This window comes from Triticum dicoccoides, chromosome 2A (assembly GCF_002162155.2).
Source record: "Triticum dicoccoides isolate Atlit2015 ecotype Zavitan chromosome 2A, WEW_v2.0, whole genome shotgun sequence".
Lineage (NCBI taxonomy): Eukaryota > Viridiplantae > Streptophyta > Magnoliopsida > Poales > Poaceae > Triticum > Triticum dicoccoides.
This window is the reverse complement of record NC_041382.1, coordinates 130,040,128-130,063,593: the sequence shown is the minus strand read 5'-3', so window position 1 is coordinate 130,063,593 and position 23,466 is coordinate 130,040,128.

Genomic DNA, 23,466 nt, shown 5'->3' with positions numbered 1-23,466 from the left:
ATCCTGGAGACCTTTTACTATGTGAGAGCAACAAATCTAATCCTAGACATACTCTGTTGACTTGTCCACCACCCGCCACTTTCTTTCCTTTTTTCAACCAATAATGGATCTATTCCTTATCCAGTTTGTACTGTGTTTTCCAATTATTTCCCTTTTCAACCAAGAGACCGATTGGGTATCCAGTCTCTACTACTTTCACCATATTGTTTCCTCTTTGAATCAAGTCCTAGATTCATGCTACAACTTTCACCCCTTTCTTCGTTGTTTGAACCAAGTCCTAGATTCGAATGCATGAAGTAGCTTTACCTCTAATAATACAAAAAAATTAGGTGGCTTTGGAAGAGCTATTGGGAGTAGAAAAAGATGCACATGTAGACACATGCAGAGCTGGGGTAGTAGAGCAAGGCCACTTTTGAAGAACTTATACCTGAGGGTCATCAGGATGTCGGCGGCGGCAGGTCGGATCTGTGCACAATACGACAGGGAGGAAGAAGGGTCGGAGGACCTCCTGAGCCGGCGTTGTGTCAGAGAGAACGACACAAGCATAGGATCAGGCCCCTTCGGCAGCTGTGGATTTCCTCCCTCGCCGGTGATGACCGCGTGAATGATGCACATAGTCCTCTACACACACCATCCGAAGGGATCCGGCTGGATCTGAGACCAGCGGTGGGCAGAGAGAAAATGTCGCTACCGCTATCTTGTTTAGATCTGGAGAGGATGAGGGAATGAAGAGAGCAATCCTAGTAAAGAAAGCACTCAGGCCCCCGCCTACATATATAGTGGAGTGATTATCTTTTTCTCTCCACAACAAGCGTTTCAATTTGTGTACGTGGCAATCCATGGATACAGAATTAGTATATTGTACTATTTAAAAGTCGAGGGCGGGGCTTTTCCTACGCGGTAGGTGAGGGAGTCCTGGACTCGGGGGTCCTCGGGTGTCCAATCTATTGGATATGGGCCGGACTTATGGGCTGTAAGGATACAAAGACCGAAGACTCCACTCGTGTCCGGATAGGACTCTCCTTGGCGTGGAAGGCAAGCTTGGCGACAAACTATGAAGATTCCTTTCTCTGTAACCAACCTTGTGTAACTCTAGATCCCTCCCGTGTCTATATACACCGGAGGGCTAGGTCCGTAGAGAGGGCGAATCCTCATAATCATAGCCAGACTAAACTTTTAGGGTTTAGTCATTACGATCTCGTGGTAGATCAACTCTTGTAATACTCATATTCATCAAAATCAATCAAGCATGACGTAGGGGATTACCTCCATAGAGAGGGCCCGAACCTGGGTAAACATCGTGTCCCCTATCTCCTATTACCATCGACCTTAGACGCACAATTCGGGACCCCCTACCCGAGATCCGCCGGTTTTGACACCGATATTGGTGCTTTCATTGAGAGTTCCACTGTGCCGTCCTCAAAAGGTTTGATGGCCCCTTCAATCATCAACAATGATACTCTCCAAGGTGAGACCTTCCTCCCTGGACAGATCTTCGTGTTTGGCGGCTTCGCACTACGGGCCAACTCGCTTGGCCATCTGGAGCAGATCGATATCTACGCCCCTGGCCACCATGTCAGATTTGGGAGCTTGAACTACGTTGCGGACATCCGCGGAGGCTTGATCTTCGCAGGGTCTGAGACTGCAGCAACCACTCCTGGTCACCCCGATGGACATGACCTAAATCTGTCATCGGACCGCATCCAGGAGATAGCTCTTGTAACCACTCTGGCCTTAGATCCGGAGCATACTGCGCCATCCAAGGACCGGAGGCTCAACCCCACCACAGAGGCCACAGATTCCCCTGGTGTTGGAGCCGCACATGGACTTAACCTCACACGATATCTATGTCACCGGAACTCCAGACTCGTCTCCAGCAATAAGTTCCGAACCGTGTGAGTTCGCGGACGCCGAACTGGATCGTTTATCGATCTTCGAATTCAGCACCACAGACATCTTCCAGCACTCACCTTTGGGCGACGTGCTAAACTCATTAAAGAACCTATCCTTGGCGGGGGACTCACAACCAAACTATGTCCGGTTCGAACTAGACGCTGATGACAGGGAATTCCGCTCCCCACCCGCCACCCACTTTATAGCCACTGTCGAAGACTTAACTGACATGCTCGATTACGGCTCCGATGACATCGACGGTATGGACGACGATGCCGGAGAAGAAGAGGCCCAGGACCCGCCGTTCACCGGACGTTGGACGGCCACTTCCTCGTACAATGTGTACATGGTGGATGCACCAAAGGAGAACAGTGGCGATGACAAAGAAGATCCAGTTGAGGATAAACATCCCGAGATACAATCGAAATGCCAGCGTCAGCGGGGCCGCTCTAAGTCACGCTGCAGTAAAGATAGCAACACCGACACAGGAGAAGATAACACTCCGGAAGGTGCCGAAGACAACGAAGACCCCGTTGACGCAACTACCGAACAGGATGACCGGGAAGATGGGCAGGTTAGCCCTGGTAAACAGGCCACACACGAGGATTTGGAGGATAGAATTATCTTCCGCTCTCCGAGGATGAGGCGAGCCTCGGCACTGAGGATTTCATCGTGCCTCAGGAACCTCTTGAGCATGAGGGCTTCAAGCGCCAGCTAATAGCAACTGCAAGGAACCTAAAAAATAAGCAGCAGCAGCAGCAGCATCAAGCTGACCAAGATCTGCGCAACGATGAATGGACCGACGTCCTAGCAGCCGAAGAATACAGCCTCAAGCACCCGGCCAAAAGCTACCAGAAGCGAAAATTACTACCTCAGTTAGATGACGAGGTGCCGGAACACATACCACCATCGCGCAATGCGGCTGACCGACCATCACGTGGCCGGGACAAAGCGGCAACTCAAGCCAAACACCAGCCCGCCCCGCCTCATCACAAAGGCAGACGTAATTTAGCTCACGGTCATACATATATGACCTTCGACATGACCTAAAAAATAAACCAGGACATACCAAATCAACCTACGCATCGCGAGTGAGGGAGTCCTGGATTAGGGGGTATCCGGACGGCCGGACTATATCCTTTGGCCGGACTATTGGACTATGAAGATACAAGATTGATGACTTCGTCCCGTGTCCGGATGGGACTCTCCTTGGCGTGGAAGGCAAGCTTGGCAATATGGATATGTAGATCTCCTTCCTTGTAACTGACTCTATGTAACCCTAGCCCCCTACGCTGTCTATATAAGCCAGAGGGTTTAGTCCGTAGAACGACAACAATCATACCATAGGCTAGCTTCTAGGGTTTAGCCTCTCTGATCTCGTGGTAGATCAACTCTTGTAATACTCATATCATCAAGAACAATCAAGCAGGACGTAGGGTTTTACCTCCATCAAGAGGGCCCGAACCTAGGTAAACATCGTGTCCCCTGCCTCCTGTTACCATCCGCCTTAGACGCACAGTTCGGTACCCCCTACCCGAGATCCGCCAGTTTTGACACCGACATTGGTGCTTTCATTGAGAGTTCCACTGTGCCGGCACCGTAAGGAAGGATGCCTCATCTCATTGTTAAAAACAACATTACCGCCGGAGGAGCCCTGGCTGTCGGCCAAACTCTCCGGCTAGGCAGTTTCATCATGACCGCCCGTTCGGCTGCTGCACTGACGATGACTTCTTGGGTCATCGAAAACAGCCTCCACGTCGGCTCGGAATTTGCCGAGCAGATGGATCCAATGGAGCTCTCATCCCTAAACGAGCTCTTGGATTGCATCGCCGCCTCGGGAGTCGCTACAGACTATGATCGGACTGGGCTTAAACCCGATCAAAGGGAGATTAACTCTCCACCGGTCACCCATCATATTGCGGTGGTGGAGGAACAATGCGGCGATTCTTCCTCTATCTTGAGGACTAACTATGTCCGGATTCCTGAGCTCTCCGAGCCGGATACCCGTTTACAGGAGGACATCACCCAAGCCCTGAACCTAGAGTCATGCGGCGGGCCAGACTTATTGGGCAACATCCCGGAACCCGAACTTCCAAGATTGGAAACTCCTCGGCCCCTGGGTCTCAGATCAGGTAAGGGCTCGGACTCAAATCCACCCACCCACCCAAACATAAACGATCTTCCCCACATCAGGCAAGCGCCCCAGGAAATAGTACATCATTATTGGGCCACATTCCTCCTTGTGATGAACAAGGTTAAGGACTATCGCGAGGAAGACACAGTCTCATTTTTCCGCAATAATTTCACGGACAAGGGAATCCTTAACGCCATAAGTCGCCATGACATATCACGCTTCGCTGACTTGGCATCCATAGTACGAAAGTACTTTGCAATGGAAAGCGCCTGGAAAACTGAAACGAAATTTTGGGATAATCCGGCTCCAAATATACACCCAGTCCAAAGTAAAAGGGTGCACTATCATAAGACACCCGAGTTAATTACAAAGAAGCAAAAACCCTCTACAGGGCGTGGAACCGTATCAGAGGGATGGCTCAACGGACCCTGCAAAATTCATGGTACAGCGGATACCATACCAACACACAGCCTTAGAGCATGTTGGGTACTCCGGCAGGTGGCCAAAAGTGGTGAGGATCTTCTCATCCCAGATGCCACAGAGCACCATCCCGTGGATAACAATACGGTATTAACAGTCTTTGAGACCTTCGCATCAAATAATAGGTGCAAGTGAACACTCCACAGCCTTGCCGAAATCTGCCACATGGCAGCAATAAACCCATGGAGTGACACGGCTATTACCTTCAATGCCAGTGACGAACCTAAATTCCGAACAGCCCGAGCACCAGCTGCACTGGTCCTCAGTCCAATTGTGGACGGCTTTCGACTCACCAAAGTACTCATGGACGGCGGCAGTGGATTAAACCTCATCTATGAGGAAACTCTTCAAAAAAAATGGAAATAGACTGGAACCGCATTGAGCAAAGCAGCACAACCTTCAAAGGAATCATCCCCAGTCGGGAAGCACGCTGTGCTGGGAAAATCACACTAGATGTGGTATTCGGCACGCCGGAGAACTATAGGTCCGAAGAAATTACATTCCAAGTGGCCCCGTTCAGTAGCGGATACCACACCCTTTTAGGGTGGGAGGCGTTCACGATCTTCCAAGCCATACCCCATTAAGGGTACATGAAGCTCAAAATGCCTGGGCCCAACGGAATCATCACTCTTGCTAGTGATCCAGACACAGCACTCCGCGCCAAAAACAAAACAACCGCATTGGCCCTCGAGGGATTATCCGAAGCCCTCTCGGCCGAGGAATTAACTGTGCTACGCTCCGCAGTGGACAGGGACGATGTGATACTTGACAAGAGATCCAAGTCCACCTCTTTCAAACCAGCAGACGAAATAGTCAAATTCCAAGTCCACCCAACGGACCCTACAAAAACAGCCTCCATCGGGGCACAGTTAAACCCCACCATGGACGCCTCACTACGAGAGTTCCTGTGTGAAAACTGGGACATATTCGCCTGGCACCCCTCAGACATGCCAGGAATCCCACGCAGGCTGGCCGAGCACAGCCTCAATATTCTAAAGGGATTCAAGCCGGTCAAGCAGACTCTTCGGCGTTTCTCCGAACTAAGAGACAAGCTATGGGAGAGGAACTAGCCAAGTTATTGGAGGCCGGATTCATTAGAGAAATAAAACACCCGGACTGGCTAGCAAACCTGGTGATGGTACCAAAGAAGGACAAATCCTGGTGCCTATGTGTCGATTTCAAGGACCTCAACAAGGCCTGGCCAAAGGATCCCTTCCCCCTCACCCGCATCGATCAAATTATCGATGCTACCGCTGAACACGATTCATTGTGTTTCCTCGACGCATACTCCGGCTACCACCAAATCAAGATGGCGGAGTCCTATCAAGCCGCAACGGCATTTATCACACCATACGGCACCTTCTGTTTCAACACAATGCCTTTTGGGCTCAAAAACGCCGGCGCAACATATGAGCGCATGATTCAGACATGTCTGGAGAAACAGATCGGCAAAACAGTAGAGGCATACGTAGATGATGTGGTCGTCAAAACCAAACACGTCGACTCTATAATAGACGACTTGAGGCTCACATTCGACAACCTCCGAACATACGACATCAAACTCAATCCGAAAAAGTGCGTTTTCGGTGTACCAGCCGGAAAGCTCCTGGGTTTCATTGTCTCCAGTAGAGGAATTGAAGCAAATCCGGCCAAAATCCGAGCTCTATCACAGTTGGCTATCCCAATGGACCTCAAACAAATCCAGAAATTAACCGGATGTGTGGCGGCTCTAAGCCGCTTTATCTCCCGCTTGGGAGAAAAGGCATTACCCCTTTATCGCCTCCTTCGGTGCACCGAGCACTTCGAGTGGACGGACGCTGCCACAGCTGGATTGGAAGAAATAAAAGCTATACTGGCAACCAACCCAATCATGGCCGCACCAAACATCGGCGAACCAATGCTGTTGTACACTGCGGCAACTCATCAGGTCGTAAGCGCAGTGCTCGTCGTCGAACGAGAAACGGACGGACATAAATTCCCCCTTCAAAAGCTGGTATATTATGTATCCACTATCCTCACTCCATGCAAATCACGGTACCCACATTATCAAAAGATAGCCTATGCGGTATTCATGGCATCCCGGAAGCTGCGACACTACTTTCAAGAGTGTTCGATTACAGTAGCCTCGGAAGTGCCACTTAATGATATTATAAACAATCGCGACGCCATGGGCCGGATTGCCAAATGGGCCATTGAGCTCCTCCCGTTCGACATAACATACAAACCCCGGCGAACCATTAAATCGCAAGTATTGGCCGACTTTGTCACCGAATGGACGGAAGCCAAACTCCCTAAAGAGTACGACACATACTCCAATTGGATCATGCACTTCAACGGCTCCAAAATGCTGGCTGGTCTGGGGGCTGGCATCATCCTGACGTCCCCAACCGGATATACAGTTCAATATGTACTACAGATACTGTATACAGACTCCAACAACGCAGCCGAATACGAAGCCCTGTTACATGGTCTTCGGATGGCAGTCTCCATGGGCATTCAACGCCTAGAGGTGCATGGGGATTCGAACCTCGCAATATCCCAAATAAATGGAGACTTTGATGCCAAGGATCCGAAGATGGCGGCCTATCGCAACGCCATCCTAAAGATGTCAGCTCGGTTCGAGGTGCTCGAATTTCACCGTGTGGCTCGGGAAAACAATCAGGCGGCGGATATCCTCGCCCGGATCGGTGCAAAACGCGATGCGGTCCCCCCCAACATCTTTTTGGAGAGGTTGTTTAAGCCATCCGTGGTATGGGAAGGGGACACCGGTAACAATAGTCCGGACCCAGCCAAAATGCCCGATACCGAGCACTCTGACATAATCGGAGGCTCTGCCACCGAAATAACACCTTCAGCCCACGTAATAATGGCCATCATCGCCCCGTGTACAGAACCATTCCTGGCCTACCTAACTAGGCAGGAACTTCCCGAGGACCAAAATGAGGCACGCTGCATAGTGCGACGATCTAAAGCCTACATGGTCCACGAGGGAGAGCTATATAAAAAAAGTACTACCGGAGTCCTTCAAAGGTGCATCTCCGAAGAGGAAGGACGGAAGCTTTTGGCAAAAATTCACGCTAGACTCGGCGGCCACCACGCCGCAGTCCAGGCCCTTGGAAGCAAGGCCTTTCGTACAGGTTTTTATTGGTCGACGGCCCGGGTAGATGCACAGGACTTGGTCCAACACTGCGTCGGCTGCCAGCTTTTCGCAAACCAAAGCCACATGCCACCCACCGCCCTCCAAACAATCCCCATTACCTGGCCCTTCGCGGTCTGGGGGCTTGACATGGTTGGACCCCGTAAAGGGGGAACCCATAAGAAAAAATAGTTACTGGTCATGGTGGATAAATTCACCAAATGGATAGAAGCCAAACCTGTTAAAACGGCCGAATCCAGACCGGTGATAGACTCCATATCCGGGGTTGTATACCGTTATGGCGTCCCCCACAACATCATCACTGAAAACGGCATGAACTTCACGGTCGACGAGGTAAAACTCTGGTGCAGCAACATGGGCATTAAGCTCGATTATGCCTCTGTCTATCACCCACAAACTAATGGCCAAGTTGAGCGAGCAAATGGTCTTATCATGAGCGGCATCAAACCCAGATTAGTGCGGTCCTTAAAGGAGTCTAACACACACTGGGTAGAGGAGCTCGACTCCGTACTCTAGGGGCTGCGGACCACGCCGAATTGTACTACCGGATACACACCCTTCTTTATGGTGTACGGCGCAGAGGCGGTTCTGCCCTGTGACATAATTCATGACTCACCTTGAGTGCGCATGTACGAAGAAAGAGAAGCCGAGCTCGATCGACAGGACAGTCTGGACACCCTGGAGGAGGAGCGCGATGTGGCAAAAGCCCGTTCCGCATTCTATCAGCAACAGGCTCGCAGATACCAAAGCAGAGAAGTACGGGCCAAAACTTATAACGTTAGCAAGCTAGTTCTACGCCTGCCGGAGAAGAAAAAGACCAAGCTCGAGCCCAAATGGGAAGGTCCCTTCATTATTGATCAAGTTCTGACCGGTTGAGCGTACCGTCTGCGGGATGCATCGAATAATCGACTTGAGCCAAATCCATGGAACACAGCCAGGCTCCGAAGATTCTACGCCTAGTGCCAGACTCTATGTTCGTCTCCTTCCTCTGTCCATTTTTTGCATATACATTATCTGTCTTTTTTCTCTCTTTCTTTCTTTTATTCTTTCTCAAGGCCTTCAAGGGCCAACTTGTGCCTTGCTTGCACACTATTGACGTGCTAACCGTGCTCATTATACCTGGGGGCTTCTTATACAGAAGCCTAATTATTTATCTGGGCTTCATGCCCCGCACATGTGTTATTCTTCCGCATGTACCTTTTCTTCACCACTATATGCATCGATATGACTTAAGTTTTGGCCAAGCTGGGTTGCCTGGCTCTTGTATTTATCCCCTACGTTCCCGTTAATTTGGCTAGGGCATAAGGGGAGCACGTCTGCGATTGTTACTGCTGGGTCAGCCGGATGTGTACCTCAGACTGGGTGAAGCCGAAAGCTAGCGTTCTTAAGGGAATATTCGGTCGGTGAACAAAAGATGATTTTTTATTTTATTTTCCATATGTGCCCACGGATGTTTTTGCCGGCATCTCCTCTCGCAGTCCGGACATGCAATTTAGGGCATGCGTACCCAGGGAAAGGAACCCTTAACGGAACTATTCTCCCTGGAAGATGTTTCTTACTACCCATGTAATATAACATAACTAGTTGGGTACTTGTCTGTTCAAGCACTAATGACCCCTACGCCTGGTTTCCACGCATACCCCGGTTCTTATATAACCGAGCAGGTATTCGGATACACTCCGGACTATCGGGTCCCGAGGTTGAAGCGAAAAGGTTCGCCATGACAAATGATTTACAATCCGGCTAGAAGGCATTATACATGTCACTTTAATTACATACTCATGTAGACTGACTAAATTCCTCTTCTATACCATCCAACAGGCTGTCTAGCCTACAATCCTGTTGGGAATACTTTGCGGCTAATTCTACTTGCCCATACACTAAGCTAACGGGGATTTCTTTCCCATTGGGCCCCACGGGTCCGACCTCGGCCATGTGGTTTGGGTCAGCCTTGGTATATCGCGTCTTCACCATGGCCCAGGCTTCCCTGGCACCTTGACGGCATGCCGATATCTTCCATAATCAGAAGCGTCGCCGTGCTCCCTTGAGCTTCTCCGCAAGCTCTCCAATGCCTGCTGGCAGGGAGACGGATGGCCACAAGGACTGGGCAATACCCTAGATCACCTGCCAAACTTGTTCGTGCAGTTGTGAGAGCTTGGGTAGAAGATCACCCACAGACTCGGGCATCTCCTCCGCGGAACGACCCGTCAGCATACCTGCAGATATAACTCTGTTAGCCGGCTTCTCCGCCGCACCCTTTTAAGGGTTCGTTCAAGCAAATACTGAAAATGCCGCGTCGAAGCCGCTTATTCTCCTTTTTGGAGTCCGCAAGCTGGGCTCGAACATCTTTCAGTTCCACACTCAGCTTGGTATTGGCGTCTTGGATATTGTTTTTCTCCTGCCTGACCTTAGTCAGCACGCGTTCGCCAGCCTTTAGCTGTCTTACGACATGTTGGTCCTCCGGATTCTCTCCGGAGCCATCTGCAATATCTATTGTTAGATCTGCAGCCATGCCGCACACTATATGGTACCTATCATTCTTTGAAACAAATGTTACCAGCTGGGGACTTTTCAGGTTCCTTCAATGCGGCAACGGCGGCCCGAAGTTGGGTCTTGCATTCCTCCAGCTCCTGTGACAGTCGAGTATTCTTCTCTGTAAGAACCTGCACAATAAATGATCCTTAAATCAGTTGTGCCAACTGTTTCAAGTCTCAGGGGCTACTGATGTATATACTCATCAAATTTTCTTACCCATACATCCTTTACATACTGGTCTGTAGCTCTGGCTAAACCATTTTGAGCAGCACGAATGTACGCATCTCCTGAGTTGAACGCATCAAACGCCTCTCGGGAGAAACAAGTGTCACAGAGTACGGCTCGGCGACGCCTGTGATTCATGGCGCTCTCCACTTCGGAATTCGTAGCGGATATCTTATCCGCATCCTCTATAGAAGGAGCATCCGGCGTGTACCTCGTGTTAGCTTCCGCTTCTGTGTCCGGCCCTGGAGCCCGACTGGTAGAGGCGTGATCCGCGACCTCTCCAGATGTTGTCCGGCGAGCGTTCTTCCTTATAGGAAACACGGGTGTTATTATGTTTTTAAAGACGACAACCAAGGAGTGAGATGTTGCATCATACCTCTGCGCCGACGTCTCCATCCGGACCGCCTTCCTTTTTAGCCTGTCCGGCTTTGAAACCCCTTGTTGGCGAGTCGCCGCGGGCTCGGCATGGCGTCTAAGGGCCTTCCCTATAAAACACCGTTTGTATACGGTAGGTGAAGTGCATAAAAGGAAATCATTTTCAAAGGTTGGGACTCCGGTCTCATTTACCTGCGAGGCTGGGAGTAGCCCAGGGTAGTCGGCTATAATGGCCACCATGGCGTCATCACAGCTTAGTTGATAGAAAATCCTATCAATCAGCTCCACGAATATGTCTGAATCCTCTTTCAGGCCAGGGTCGAGGACCCGCTCAGGATCCTCCAGTTGTGGAGGTGGGCTATTGATCTCCCCTACCGCCTTACGCGGTTCCTGCGATGAAACGGCAAGGTAAATATTTATCACAAAAACAAGGGTAGGATGGAAGTAAAAAGAGCGGAAGCTCACCCAGCTTCGAGTGTTGCTCGTGGAGAATCCATCCCGTGGCTTGATGCGGAGGAACTCCTCTTCTTCCCCCTTATACAGATCGGATAGAATTTTTGCTAGAGCAGCAACTGAGTCCGGTCCCTTGCGCCCGCAGCGAGTGGCATCATCTTCCCTGTTGAAGTGCCACATGGGGTGGCCTCGATATTGAAGTGGCTGCAGCCCCGCATAATGCATATTGCCATAACCTCGGTTATGGTCAGTCCTGATTTGGCCAGCAACTTTATCCGGCCCATCAGATAAATTACATCTCTATCATCTTCCTCCTGTGGGCTCCGTGGGTGCCAGCTTAGGCATTTCTTCAAAGGGGCATTCTCGAACTCAGGAAGACCAATCCGTATAGGATCCGGTAGAGGTACATCCTCCATATAAAACCACTCCGAAGGCCAGTCCTCGGACGTCTTCTTCGGGGTACCGGATAGGTATCCGTTCCCGGCGATGCGCCATACTTTGGCTCCGCCCACTTGATATATTGACCCCCTCTGTGTACGGGGCACAAGGCAGAACAACTTCTTCCAGAGCGCGAAATGAGCTTCGCAACCTAGGAACAGCTCGCAAAGGGCTACGTAACCAGTGATGTGCAGTATGGAGGCAGGGGTGAGGTCGTGCAACTGGAGGCCGTAGAACTCCAGGAGCCCTCGGAGAAATGGATGGATTGGAAATCCGAGTCCCCTTAACAAATAAGGGACAAGGCATGCCCGCTCTCCCTTAGAGGGGTTGGGAAAGCTTTCCGCTTGCTCCCCGCCATTATAGGTGGCGAGCCCGGCTCGAACCGGGACCATATACGCTGGAGGGAGGAATCCTTGGGTCTATAGCTTCACTAATTGGTTGTGCGGGACGAAACACTTCTCCCAGTCTCCGGGCTTGGGGCTGCGGGAGCGAGTGGAGGAGCTACGCTGGCCGGCCATGTTGGGATGGATTTTTTGGGCGCGCTCCGATGAATGCTCGCTGAGGGAGGATGGTGTGGTTTAGATCTGAGGATCCTCGTCTCTTTAATAGACAGTTCATTCATATAGATGGGGTGGTAAATGTAAAAACTCCCTGGCTCCTCACATTCGCTTGACACGTGGAAGATGGCCATTATTGGACGCAGAAGCCAAGAAGCGCAACGTTTACGTGAAGCCGGACACTATTTAGCAGGTACTCAGAGTTTGAAGAAGAACCTGCCTTGCAATGCCGAAGACAATCTGTCATTGAAGCCTGGTTCGGGGGCTACTGAGGGAGTCCTGGATTAGGGGGTATCCGGACGGCCGGACTATATCCTTTGGCCGGACTGTCTGACTATGAAGATACAAGATTGACAACTTCGTCCCGTGTCCGGATGGGACTCTCCTTGGCGTGGAAGGCAAGCTTGGCAATACGGATATGTAGATCTCCTTCCTTGTAACCGACTCTATGTAACCCTAGCCCCCTCTGGTGTCTATATAAACCGGAGGGTTTAGTCCGTAGAACGACAACAATCATACCATAGGCTAGCTTCTAGGGTTTAGCCTCTCTGATCTCGTGGTAGATCAATTCTTGTAATACTCATATCATCAAGAACAATCAAGCACGACGTAGGGTTTTACCTCCATCAAGAGGGCCCGAACCTGGGTAAACATCGTGTCCCCTGCCTCCTGTTACCATCCGCCTTAGACGCACAGTTCGGGACCCCCTACCCAAGATCCGCCGGTTTTGACACCAACAGCGAGGACGTGCCCCGACACGCGACGACGGACACCTGTTCGGACATGACAAACCTAGTCATGCGCGGGCGGAAAGCCGCAGACGGACCCCATCAGAGCTACGTCGCGATACAACCTGATATAGAGGCGCCGCACACTCTCATTGCTTCACCGATGAAGTCATGGAACATGAATTCCCAGAAGGGTTCAAATCCGTGAATATAGAATCATATGAAAGCACCACAGACCCCTCGGTATGGATCGAAGACTTCATTCTCCACATTCATATGGCCCGCAGCAATGACCTTCATGCCATTAAGTACCTCCCCCTGAAACTCAAAGGACCAGCACGGCACTGGTTGAACGGCCTGCCTAAAAACTCCATCGGCAGCTGGGAGGACTTGGAAGAAGCCTTCCTGGATAACTTTCAAGGTACATACATTCGACCTCCGGACGCCGATGACTTAAGCCATATAGTTCAACATTGTAACACCCACGATGCGGCTATATCTCCCACATGTCGGAGCACGATTTAGAGGCATAACCGCATGGTAGGCATGTCGCAAGAGGGGTAATCTTTACACATCCCATGTACTGAATAAGAAAGGGATAAAGACTTGGCTTACAATCGCCACTTCACACAAATACAAGTTAAACATACATCATCCAGAATACAATCAAGGTCCGACTACGGAACCAAAATAAAGAAAGACCACCCCAAATGCTAGATCCCCGATCGACCCCAACTGGGCTCCGCTACTGATCAACTGGAAACGAAACAACACAACGAACACGATCTTCATCGAGCTCCCACTTGAGCTTAGTTGCGTTATCTTCACTGGTATCATCGGCACCTGCAACTGTTTGGAAGTATCTGTGAGCCACGAGGACTCAGCAATCTCACACCCGCGAGATCAAGACTATTTAAGCTTATGGGTAGGAAAGGGTAGTGAGGTGGAGCTGCAGCAAGCACTAAGCATATATGGTGGCTAACATACGCAAATAAGAGCGAGAAGAGAAGCAAAGTAATGGTCGTGAACTAGAAGTGATCAAGAAGTGATCCTGAAACTACTTATGTTCAAGCATAACACAAGAACCGTGTCCACTTCCCGGACTCCGCCGAGAAGAGATCATCACGGCTACACACGCGGTTGATTCATTTTAATTAAGTTAAGTGTCAAGTTCTCTACAACCGGACATTAACAAATTCACATCTGCCCATAACCGCGAGCACGGCTTTCGAAAGTTCAAAACCCCACAGGGGTGTCCAAACTTAGCCCATCACAAGCTCTCACGGTCAACGAAGGATATTCCTTCTCCCAGGAAGACCCGATCAGACTCGGAATCCCGATTACAAGACATTTCGACAATTGTAAAACAAGACCGGCAAAGCCGCCCAGATGTGCCGACAAATCCCGATAGGAGCTGGACATATCTCGTTCTCAGGGCACACCGGATGAGCCAGACGTTGGGTTGGCATAGACCCTGGTTGCCCAGGGGGCGCCGGACATCGCTCAGGTTGGACCAACACTTAGGGAAGCACTGGCCCGGGGGTTTAAAATAAAGATGACCCTTGAGTCTGCAAAACCCAAGGGAAAAAGGCTTAGGTGGCAAATGGTAAAACCAAGGTTGGGCCTTGCTGGAGGAGTTTTATTCAAAGCGAACTGTCCAGGGGTTCCCATAACACCCAACCGCGTAAGGAACGCAAAATAAAGGAACATAACACCGGTATGACGGAAACTAGGGCTGCAAGCGTGGAACAAAACACCAGGAATAAGGCTGAGCCTTCCACCCTTTACCAAGTATATAGGCGCATTAATTAAATAAGAGATATTATGATATCCCAACATAATCATGTTCCAACATGGAACAAACTTCATCTTCGCCTGCAACTAACAGCGCTATAAGAGGGGCTGAGCAAAAGCGGTAACATAGCCAAACAACAGTTTGCTAGGAAAGGTGGGTTAGAGGCTTGACATGGCAATATGGGAGGCATGATATAGCAAGTGGTAGGTATCGCGGCATAGCAATAGAACGAGCAACTTGCAAGCAAAGATAGAAATGATTTCGAGGGTATGGTCATCTTGCCTGAGATCCCGCAAGGAAGAAGAACGAGTCCATGAAGAAGACAAACGGACGTAGTCGAACGGATCCTCACAACTCCGGAACAAAACCGAAGCTAACGAGGGAAGCAACCCGGAAAGAAGCAAACAACATAGTAAACAACCATCACATAACATGGCATGATGCGCAAACAATTATGATGCATGTCCGATTTAAAGAGGCATGACATGGCAAAGTGCACAAACAATACTACAAATTAAGTGGAGCTTAATATGCAACAAGTTGCGTATTGACGAAACACCACGTCAGTTATTTAGTTCCTCTCGTTTATGTACCCAACAATGTTAAATGTTATTAAGCATGGCAAGAGGTAAAGCATAAACAAACTAACTATCTAAGCAATTTAAATGGGGCCGAATACAACAACCAACAAATCCAGGAAATCCCCATATGCATTAGCAATTTGGTGCAACAACAATTTTAAAACATTCTTGATGTTGTTATCATGATGCGGATGACATGTTCATGTTTTATGCAATTTTTATGAAAAACATGTTGATAAGAGCATGTTACGAAGCATTCGTCATCGTGGCAAAAATGAAAGAGGTGCCACGATAATGATAACGGAAATGGTGCCACGCCAACATTTCAGTTCCGGTAGCTCAGGGAGATACCGGTGCAAAAGGAAAAGTGACGGGAGCGTGCCATGCAAGGATGGTGGGGTGCTCCCGGATACTAGGTTCCCACATGTCGGTGACAAGGCAAAAGAGGGGCAACGTGCACCGACAATTCGGACTCGAGGCGAACAAGGGTGCATCTCATACAACATGCATTCGTTCGTTCACGGGCGTCGTCTCGGGGTTATACCTTCGAAGCGTGCAAAACGGGATGGTTCGGGTTCGGTGCAAGTAGAGGAAGTAGATGTTCTCAGGGCGTTGTGGGAAGTAGTGGTTCACGCGACGGTAATAGAACTTGGCGCTTGCGTTACACGGGTCTTTGGTGACGGTAGTCGTACATGGTTTGGAGTCGTACTTGCCTCTTCGGACTTGCCGGTGTCGATTCTTGCGACGGTAGCAGTACATGTAGTCATAGTGTTCGGGTCATCGGTAGAGGTACTAGACGCATCATCGGGTGTAGTCGTACACGAGGGTCTTGACGAATCCACGTAGTCGTACACGTTCAAGAAGAAATTTATGCGGCGTCGTGGCACTTGGCGCATCCACAGGGTACTTGACGTCGTGGCACTTGACGATTTCGGAGACATCGAAAGACGAACTTGGCGGTCCTCCTTGACCTGGTACTTGGCGTGCATCAATCTGTTGACCAACGATGTAAATAGGCGACAGAGAAGTCTCTTGCGGTCTTCCGGTCATCGTGAACAGTTGGCTAAGGCAGGGCACATCTACTGCAAGAGGAGCCAGGGTTCCTGCCTGCCATGACGGCTTTGCGAGAGGATGACGAAGCAGCGGCGGTCAACGCCCATGGCGGTTCAGGGCGCGGTGCAGGGCTGCAGGCCGACACTGCTGGCGATCTGGGGACGCTGGGACCCCAAGCAGAGGAGCAGGTGCTGCTCCGGCGACGCATCGGTGCAGGGAATGAAATGAAAAGCACGGGCAGGAGCAAGGCCATGGCAGACGAGGGGCTTGAGCAGCAGCAAGAGGAGAGGCGGATGCGAAGCAGGGAGGCGGAGCTCCTGCAAAACGGCGGCAGCGCGGCTGATTGCTGGTGGTGGAGAGCCCCGGCAACGATGAGCTGCAGGAGGCCGGCCTTGAAGCGCCGTTGCTCGAGGCGAGGAGCAGGGGACGATGCCGACGAAGGGGAGGCCGGAGGTGGCGCTGGCCCGCGGCGGCCGCAAAGCAACGATATTGGCGCGCCGGAGGTGGGGACGGGGCCCTGACGGCGGTGTCCGACCGGGACCGGGCAAGGGCGGCGGAGGCGGCCTGAACTGGAGGTGTAGGTGAGCGAGACAGCGCGGCGGCGGCCTCGCGCAAGGAGGATGACGGCGGATCGAGAGGTCCTCCTGATCGGGACGAGGAGGAGGGGGCACATCGCGAGGAGGACGAGGGGGTCGAGCGAGAGAAGGGTGCTGCGAGGGAGGAAAGATGGGATCGAGGGAGATGGCTTCGGGCGTGGGCGCTCCTTTCGAGTGCGATGCGTGTGAGTGGCGGCGGTGTGGGAGGACGAGAGGGAGAGGATGAGATGGGATCGGGCATCCCCTTGGGCCGGCTAGGTTTAGGCAACGGACGGCTGGGCCTTGGCCTTGGGCCGCACTAGTCGTTGGGAGGCCCGGGTGGGTTGGCTCTCCTCTCTCCATTCTTTTCCTTTTTAAAACAAAACAGAGAGAGAGAGAAGGAAAAGAAAGAGAAGGTAGGGGCGGAATCTAGGCACGAGGACAATTTTCCCGGACTCATAAAAATATGAGGAATTTAAATAAAATGGTGAAAGGAATTTTAGAGAGAATAAAGTTCACACAAAGGAACATGTTTGAATTTAATTCAAACTTGCATGAATTTATAACCTAACCAAACTGAATCCAAATGGGCTTAAATTTTATAGGATGACCCTACATAATAAATATGATTTATGGCAAAAGATGAACATTTATTTGAGCAATTCTATTTGCAACTCAAATAAATAGAGAAAAGGGAAAGAAAGAAGTGGCATAGGGATTTGAAACTTGGGTGAAACCAAGTTGGATGTGAGCATGGGGTTGATGGAAAGATCAAGAGAATAAAAGAAGTTGCAATGCACATGAGCAACTAAATTAAACAAACACAACAATGGTATGGAGAAGATGCATGATGCAATGCACATGATGCAATGATGAATGCAACAGACAAAACAAATCACACGACGAAACTTGGAAAATATGGAACGCGTTTGAAGCTCCGGTCTTGGGGCGTTACAACACTCCACCACTACAAGAGGATCTCGTCCCGAGATCTAGGATGGCACCGGAGGGAAAGCGGAAGAGGAAGAGAAGAGGTAAAACTAAGTTGCTTCTTTGACAAACGAGTGAAACCAAAGAACCTTGAAAGGTTAAACCATTTCGAGAAAAAATAAAACAATGGAGATGAACAAAGTTCAAAACACTCCGTTAGAAAAGAGGAACAATGAAGAACCAATTTGGACAGCACTCCGGTTGAAAAGTGATATGAAACTTGATAAGATGAAAAGAACTTGAAGAGATGACACAACACTTCGGTTAAATGGATAATCATGAAAAGAACATGATCTTTGACAAAACAAGATGATGGGTGAATATAGCAACAATACAATGCCTCCGGAACGAATCTAAGAATGGAATCAAAAGAACAGAGGGGGGAACAACATCTTCTGCCTCAAATGAGCTTGAAAACATCTTTAGGAGAAGGGTCGAACGGAGTTGTTGGAAAACCATCAATGAAAAGATTAAGCTTGCTGTGGGCTTATGGAAAACATCTCGAAATCTATGAGGTGAAATTTTACCACCGAAAAGAATGATTGATAGGAAACAATGAAGAGATGAAAAGAATCCTTGACGAACCACCATGCGGAACCTCCATGAAGAACTTCGGTAATAAAAGAATGATCAAACGAAAGGGAAAGTAGAAAAGGACTCCGGGAGAAGCCTTGCAGTGATTAGAAGAAGCTTCACGATGATATAGTTGAGAGATCTTGGAACTCCGGGGAAGAAAAGATGAAGCATATCGAACCGAGAAATGTGACATGTTGAACCACTCCTGAAAGAAGAAACTAGATCATTTGGGTGAAACAATAATAAGAATTACGTTATGTGTATCCTTTGTTGGGGAACGTAGTAATTTCAAAAAATTTCCTATGCACACGCAAGATCATGGTGATGCATAGCAACGAGGGGGGAGAGTGTGATCTACGTACCCTTGTAGACCGACAGCGGAAGCGTTGTGACAACGCGGTTGATGTAGTCGTACGTCTTCACGATCCGACCGATCCAAGCACCGTTACTCCGGCACCTCCGAGTTCTTGGCACACGTTCAGCTCGATGACGATCCCCGGGCTCCGATCCAGCAAAGCGTCGTGGAGGAGTTCCGTCAGCACGACGGCGTGGTGACGATCTTGATGTTCTATCGTCGCAGGGCTTCACCTAAGCACCGCTACAATATGACCGAGGTGGAATATGGTGGAGGGGGGCACCGCACACGGCTAAGGAACGATCACGAAGATCAACTTGTGTGTCTATGGGGTGCCCCTTGCCTCAGTATATAAAGGATGGAGGATGAGGAGGCCGGCCAAGGCTTGGTGCGGCCAGGATGTGGAGTCCTACTAGGACTCCAAGTCCTAGTAGGAGTCCACCAAGAGGGGAGGAAGGGAGAAGGAAGTGGAGGAGAAGGAAAGGTGGCCGGCCCCCCTTTCCCTAGTCCAATTCGGACCAGAGGGGAGGGGGGGCGCAGCAGCCCCTTGGCCCTTTCTCCTCTTCCCACTAAAGCCCATCAAGGCCCATTGCTTCTCCCGTAACTACCCGGTACTCCGAAAAATACCCGAATCACTCGGAACCTTTCCGATGTCCGAATATAGTCGTCCAATATATCGATCTTTACGTCTCGACCATTTCGAGACTCCTCGTCATGTCCCCGATCTCATCCGGGACTTCGAACTCCTTCGGTACATCAAAACTCATAAACTCATAATATAACTGTCATCGAAACCTTAAGCGTGCGGACCCTACGGGTTCAACAACAATGTAGACATGACCGAGACACGTCTCCGGTCAACAACCAATAGCGGGACCTGGATGCCCATATTGGCTCCTACATATTCTACGAAGATCTTTATCGGTCAGACCGCATAACAACATACGTTGTTCCCTTTGTCATCGGTATGTTACTTGCCCGGGATTTGATCATCGGTATCCAATACCTAGTTCAATCTCGTTACCGGCAAGTCTCTTTACTCGTTCCATAATACATCATCTCGCAACTAACTCATTAGTTGCAATGCTTGCAAGGCTTAAGTGATGTGCATTACCGAGAGGGCCCAGAGATACCTCTCCGACAATTGGAGTGACAAATCCTAATCTCGAAATACGCCAACCCAACATTTACCTTTGGAGACACCTGTAGAGCTCCTTTATAATCACCCAGTTACGTTGTGACGTTTGGTAGCACACAAAGTGTTCCTCCGGCAAACGGGAGTTGCATAATATCATAGTCATAGGAACATGTATAAGTCATGAAGAAAGCAATAGCAACATACTAAACGATCGGGTGCTAAGCTAATGGAATGGGTCATGTCAATCAGATCATTCACTTAATGATGTGATCCCGTTAATCAAATAACAACTCATTGTTCATGGTTAGGAAACATAACCATCTTTGATTAACGAGCTAGTCAAGTAGAGGCATACTAGTGACACTTTGTTTGTCTATGTATTCACACATGTATTATGTTTCCGGTTAATACAATTCTAGCATGAATAATAAACATTTGTCATGATATAAGGAAATAAATAATAACTTTATTATTGCCTCTAGGGCATATTTCCTTCATCCTTCACCAATTAAATTGATGACAAGCAATGGATTGCATACAACTTATTCTCGTAGAAAGGATTAAGAGAGATATAGCGCAAACTTGCGAAGGTCTTCATGGAACCACCGGTAGGACTGAAACAACGAATAAATTAATATCATAAAGAAGGAAGAGAAAATATTGAATGAACCACTGTAAGAATTAAAAAACGATCAAGGAAAAGATATCGAAACACCGGGAAGAATTAGCACATGAACGAAGATGCTTGATTAGAGAATATTTGGATGATGCACCGGTATGATTTGGAGAACGAGAGCTGAAAGCTGGAATGAATAAATCTAAGATGATGGGCTCCGAATGATCAAACTGAAAAGACTCCTGAATTGCTCCGGATAGGTGGAAAGAATTCTCACAATTGGAAATAATTATGAGAGGATGGCACGAAGCTAGAGCCATGAATCTTGAAGAGAATGGAGCAAGATTGAGAGATAAAAATCTCCTTCGGTCTTTAGATCCGAGAATGACGACGAGAAACACCTTCATGAATTGTTGAGATACTCCGGGATGACAAATAGAAAGGTTGAGCCAACAATGAAAAGAATTTGAAAGCGATATTGGAGACGGCAATTGACTAATGACAAAACATTCTTATGTCAAACTTGGAAAAGAATTTGTGAATAGCTCCGGGGGAAAATTAGAAGAGTCAGGTAAGATCCTGGAAAAAGACTTGTGGGTTAGGGCCCACTCAAAAGATACACCGTTGAACGATTTTAAAGATAGATTGCGCCGCTTGAGTTAAATGGCTTGAATGAGACAACATCCTCAAAAGAACTTGAATGAATGCAGAGTGGAAACACGAATCTTGGAGATATCCTCAGCACTCCAGAACAATTGAAAAGCAAGCGGGGAATGATTATGAGGTGCACCGGCATGGGAAAGCATTTGGAACGAGGAAAAGGATATTGTCGGTGTCAAAACCGGCGGATCTCGGGTAGGGGGTCCCGAACTGTGCGTCTAGGCCGGATGGTAACAGGAGGCAAGGGACACGAAGTTTTACCCAGGTTCGGGCCGTCTTGATGGAGGTAAAACCCTACGTCCTGCTTGATTAATATTGATGATATGGGTAGTACAAGAGTAGATCTACCACGAGATCGGAGAGGCTAAACCCTATAAGCTAGCCTAAGATATGATTGTTGTTCTATATGTTATCCTACGGACTAAAACCCTCTGGTTTATATAGACACCAGAGAGGGTTAGGGTTACACAAAGTCGGTTACAATGGTAGGAGATCTATATATCCGTATCGCCAAGCTTTCCTTCCACGCCAAGGAAAGTCCCTTCCGGACACGGGATGAAGTCTTCAATCTTGTATCTTCATAGTCCAGGAGTTCGGCTGAAGGTATAGTCCGGCCATCCGGACACCCCCTAATCCAGGACTCCCTCAGTAGCCCCTGAACCAGGCTTCAATGATGACGAGTCCGGCGCGCAGTTTGTCTTCGGCATTGCAAGGCGGGTTCCTCCTCCAAGTACTTCATAGAAGATTTTGAACACAAAGATAGTGCCCGGCTCTGCAAAATAAGTTTCCACACATTGCCATAGAGAGAATAATATTTACACAAATCTAATTTGCTGACGTATTCCGTAGTGTGACGCACCACGGCCAAGTCTTTATTCGAATCGTTTTATTATCCCACCTCAGCGCGTCATGCGAGGCGGTTTCCTTGGCACGTCTTGTCGAAGCAGAGATCGTGTCCCCTTATTCCGGGATTCTCATCAATACGGGCGTGGGTAACCCAACCGCGCCATTGATTACGACGCTTGGGGATAAGCGAGTTTTACCAGGCTGGTGGGGACACATAGTTGCGTCCACCCATATAAGGGGATAAGGATCCACCTTTTCACCTACGCCTTCTTCCTCCTTTGCCTATCCATTCTTGCGCACTCGAGCTCCAGCGCCCAAGTCCGCACTCCCCACCTCAACCTTCTCCAGCCATGTCTGGAGCGGGAGGCAAGTGGATGGTCTCCTCCGTCACGGAGGGACACATTAAAAGACTAAGGAAGGCCGGATACTTGTCTAACGACATTGCGCACCGGCTTCCTGAAGAGGGGCAGATCATCCCCACCCGTAGGCCCCATGAGAGGGTGGTGTTCCTCCCTCATTTCCTCCGCGGACTGGGCTTCCCTCTCCACCCATTTGTCCGGGGGCTCATGTTCTACTATGGCCTGGATTTCCACGATCTGGCCCTGAACTTTGTCCTCAACATCTCGGCGTTTATCGTCATGTGCGAGGCTTTCCTCCGCATCCGCCCCCGTTTCGGCCTATGGCTCAAGACTTTCAATGTCAAGCCGAAGGTGGTGCACGGCAACCAGGCGGAGTGCGGAGGCACCATGGTGGGCAACATGCCCAACGTCTTATGGCTCGAGGGCTCCTTTGGGGAGACCCTGAAGGGGTGGCAATCGGGGTGGTTTTACATCACCGAGCCACGCGACCCTGAATGGGTCGCAGCCCCCGAGTTCCAATCCGGACCCCCTACGCGGCTCACCTCCTGGAAGGAGACGGGCCTGTCGTGGGGTAAAAAAGGAGAGCTGACCGGACTCCAAACATGCGTCCAAACCCTGGTGGACAAGAAGCTCAAACTTGCCAATGTAGTCCAGATTATGCTCATCCGCCGGATCCTCCCGTGTCAACAACGGGCTTTCAACCTGTGGGAGTTCGACCCAGCGCGGCACCGAACTCTGAGCAGGCTCTTCGACACGATGTACGAAGATGCCTGGAAGGTGCTTTTCAAGGGTGCCGAGGCCCCCGCATCCGCTACCGAGGATCGCAAATTCAGTACGTAGTGTCACGCTCATGCGGTAAGCTGTTTTTACCTTTTACAGGGTATCAGTTTTTCATAGTTTGACTCCATGCAGGATCTAAGCTCCCTTACCTTTTACAAGATTGGCAG